Consider the following 4,110-nt stretch of genomic DNA (forward strand, 5'->3'; position numbering starts at 1 on the left):
CTCTCTGCCCAAGCACACCACTCTCTCACAGACAAACTCTACTCTCTCTCTCTGCTCTCTCTGATGCCTGTGCCTTGGCTACCTCCCTCTCTCTCTCTCCCTCTCTCCCTCCCTCTCTCCCTCTCTCTCTTTCTACCCTCCTCCCAGTCTGCTGTCTCTCTGTAATTACCAACATCGACTCCCCCCTCCCTCCCTGCCTCCAATTCGTGGAAAATGAGGCCTTTACCCAGGCAGTTCTATACATCGTCCTCCCTCCTCCACTCCCCCCTTCCCTCCCTCCTGTCTCCCCTACCCTCTCGCACAGTGGGAGGTTCACAAGCCGAACCCACCCCCGTTAGCCAACCCCTCCTTCTCTCCTTTTCTCACCTTCCCCCCTCCCCCCTCCTCCCTGTCCTGTCAGTCCCTCCCCCTCCTGAATCTTCCCTGCACCCCATCCTCCCTTTTCTGCTTGTCTTCTTTCTTCCAAATCTCACCACCCTCCCTCCTCTCTCTTCCTTACCTCCCTTCTTTGCTCATGCCTCCCTCTTTGTATCAACACCAGCAGGAGTCAATCTGACCCCAGACCAGATCTGCGGGCTACAGGCGGACGTTAAACTCTGAGGCTGGGGCTTTCCAGACTGGTCTCAGATCAGTTGTGATGCTGAGGAGAGGGGCATGTCTCTGGTGTTCAGGTCAAAAGAGTTCAGGGCCAGAGGAATGCTGGCTAAGGGAGCTGGGACATGACCACTCAGGGCTGTCCTTAGCTGAAATGTGTGTTGCTAATCTGGACAAAGTGTTTCTGTCCCCAAAAACGCAGTATGGTGGAAGTATGCTACAGCAATCACAAACGAAGAAAGACTTACTTGGAGAACTTCAATAATAATATCAAATACATTAGGGGTGTACTGCATAACGTAACAAAGGAGGTCGAAGATAATTGATTGGAGGTGGTAGGGGAGTGATCTGATTGGAGGTGGTAGGGGAGTGATCTGATTGGACGTGGTAGGGGAGTAATCTGATTGGACGTTGTAGGGGAGTGATCTGACTGGAGGAGGTAGGAGGGAACTGAATAAAGAATGAAGTGATTACATCTGTCGGTAAGTAAAGATGAAGGTTAGGATGTGACAGAAGCAAGGGAGATGAAAGCTTGTCATGGTGTGTGAGTGTGTGTGTGTGTGTGTGTGTGTAAAGCAGGCCACACTGCAGCAGGGATAAGGGCCAAGACTGTGCAGCTCAGTGATCACAAAGAGGGGCCCCTGTGGGGACAATGAGAGGACTGTTCCTGCGGCTCAGACCTGATAGGGGATGGGACCTGGAGGTGGGGGTGGTCCTGGGGCCTGGGGGTAGGGGTGGTCCTGGGGCCTGGGGGTAGGGGTGGTCCTGGGCCTGGGGGGTAGGGCGTTGGACCCAGGACTGGAAGGTGGGGGTGTGGGGCATGGTCCTGGGGGCTGAGAGTGGAGTTCCAGGGATGTGATTGGGTTTGGAGGGATGGTGCCCAGGGCCTGGCCCATGGGTTTGGGTACTGGACTCTGGTTGTGGTGTTCTGACTTTGGGTCTGGGGGGCTGAGGGGTTCTGGGCCTGGACCTGGTGTCACGTCTGTGTCATGTCCGCCGCTCCTCCAGGGGGCGATGCACATCCTAGGACACACCTTTCACCTGTCACTGACGTCCTATTTAAGGACAGGAAAGTTGGTGAGATTACTGTTTCTGCCGTGGATTACTGTTTCTTTAGTAGTATTTTGGAATATACCTTTTTTTGTGGATTATATGGACAATACTGACTGCTCCGCTCTGTGAAGTTCACAGTAGCTGGATACGAACTTTCCTTTGTTTTTTCTGGTTTGTGGTTGTGTGGATTACCTTTTGTTGACTATATTGCCCACTCTGTTCCGAGGAGAACTCGGCATCAATAAACTTGTTGAAACCGTAACACCTGCATTCTGCACTTGTGCTTCAGACCTGGCCTGGGCCTGGGTCTGGGTCTGGATCTGGATCTGGGCCCGGGCCTGGGTCTGGGTCTGGGCCCGGGTCTGGGTCTGGGTCTGGTCCTGGGTCTGGGTCTGGGTCTGGGCCCGGGTCTGGGTCTGGGTCTGGGTCTGGGTCTGGGTCTGGGTCTGGGTCTGGGCCTGGGCCTGGGCCTGGGTCTGGGTCTGGGTCTGGGTCTGGGCCTGGGCCCGGGCCTGGGTCTGGGTCTGGGTCTGGGTCTGGGTCTGGGTCTGGGTCTGGGTCTGGGCCTGGGCCTGGGCCTGGGTCTGGGTCTGGGTCTGGGTCTGGTCCTGGGTCTGGGTCTGGACGCCTCTCTACTCGGATGAGTGGACTCGTGTGGACAGGCTTGTTCCTGTCAGAGAGCAGTCTAATGGTCCAGATGATAGGCTTAGGTTAAGGGTGGGTGAGGAGAGGAAGAACAGCCACTAGCCTGAGCCCATCACCATGGTTCATGAGAGGGGGGTCTCACTGGCCTTCACTAATCCCACTCTAATCAGGGGTTCTGTGGGTAGAGGTTAAAGGGCTAGGGGGGTAGGCTTTGGGGTGTGTTTGAGGGTGTAAGAGTCTGCGGATAGGGGTATAGGGGCTGGAGGACTGAGGGAGGGGGGCGACCATGGGGCGATATTAAAAGGGGTTGAAAGCAGGAGGGGATGGGCCCCATGGCTAGCAGGCTAGCCAGGAATTCAGTAAGGGTAGCCCCCTAACCCCTAACCTCGCCTCTCACTTCCCAGCTCCGTCAACACCAACCACCACAACATGCAGTAATTGGTTTATTGTCAGGTCCAATCAGCTTTGGGATGTTATGAATTTATTCCAGGAGATAAAGCTATATCTGAGGGAATCTGGTAAATAGTGTAGCATGACCTCTTACGCTGTAGGGGACACAGGTTTTTTTTCTACTCAATTGATTCCCTTCATCGTCCGACAACGGAACACAGACACATGTTGTTTCAGAGACAAGCAAGGGCATGCCAGGACATGGAGAGGTTCTGAGGGTTCTGGGTTCTGTAAAACGGTGTTTCTGTCTGAAGTTGACTGCCCTGTGTGTTGTTCCAAAGTGCCCAAGGCTGCCCCTCTCACTCCCTCTTGTGGGCAAAGGGAGAATAGCAGCTAGTGGAGCAACAGTCACACAGAAAACCTCACAAACGAATCTAGGGGCAGGCAGGCGAGATCATCAACCCTCCTCTTCCCCTCCATCCCCTCCACGACCCCCCTCCCCCTCCCGCCTTAGCGACCGACCCCTGTGATGTCATCAGGGGGTCCTGGTCCTGATCCGACCGTCGGGGATTACAGCCCCGTCACGGCAGAGAGTGAGAACCAAGCAGACAGAGAGGGGGGGGGGGGGGGGGGCCCGAGGGGTGTTCCCGGGGGGGGGGGCCCGACCGGGGTCCCACCAATTAGCGTGCGGTGGGAAGGCTGGACTGGAGGAACAACAGCCGTGCCTCGCCGCGTTGAATCATCCTCAGAGAGGAGCGGACGAGGACCCCGGCTTGTCGGGCCCTGACCCCTCCGACGCTGCGGCCCTGGGTGGGCAGCACATCAAGGGTGATCTGGGCCTGGGGGTCTGATTCAGCCAGACACATGGGGACACCACGCTGCCCGGACACAGGCACACAGACCTGCTCCCCTCCGGACAGGACGTTGTGTACCGGGGGTAGATCTGAGTTAACTAGATCTGGCGAGGGTAGATCTGTTTCTGGAAGGGTAGATCTGAGTTAACTAGATCGGGCGAGGGTAGATCTGTTTCTGGAAGGGTAGATCTGAGTTAACTAGATCGGGCGAGGGTAGATCTGTTTCTGGAAGGGTAGATCTGAGTTAACTAGATCGGGCGAGGGTAGATCTGTTTCTGGAAGGGTAGATCTGAGTTAACTAGATCTGGTGAGGGTAGATCTGTTTCTGGAAGGGTAGATCTGAGTTAACTAGATCTGGCGAGGGTAGATCTGTTTCTGGAAGGGTAGATCTGAGTTAACTAGATCTGGCGAGGGTAGATCTGTTTCTGGAAGGGTAGATCTGAGTTAACTAGATCTGGTGAGGGTAGACCTGTATCCTCTGCATGAATGAGATCAGTGGGTCGAAGTAGTGGAAGCCTTAAAGGGCAGGGCATTCCTAAACAGCCGTGTTATAAGCTGCTAATGAGGGTGTTTA

Source organism: Hypomesus nipponensis, chromosome 10 (genome assembly GCF_054491055.1).
Source record: "Hypomesus nipponensis isolate SF chromosome 10, ASM5449105v1, whole genome shotgun sequence".
NCBI lineage: Eukaryota > Metazoa > Chordata > Actinopteri > Osmeriformes > Osmeridae > Hypomesus > Hypomesus nipponensis.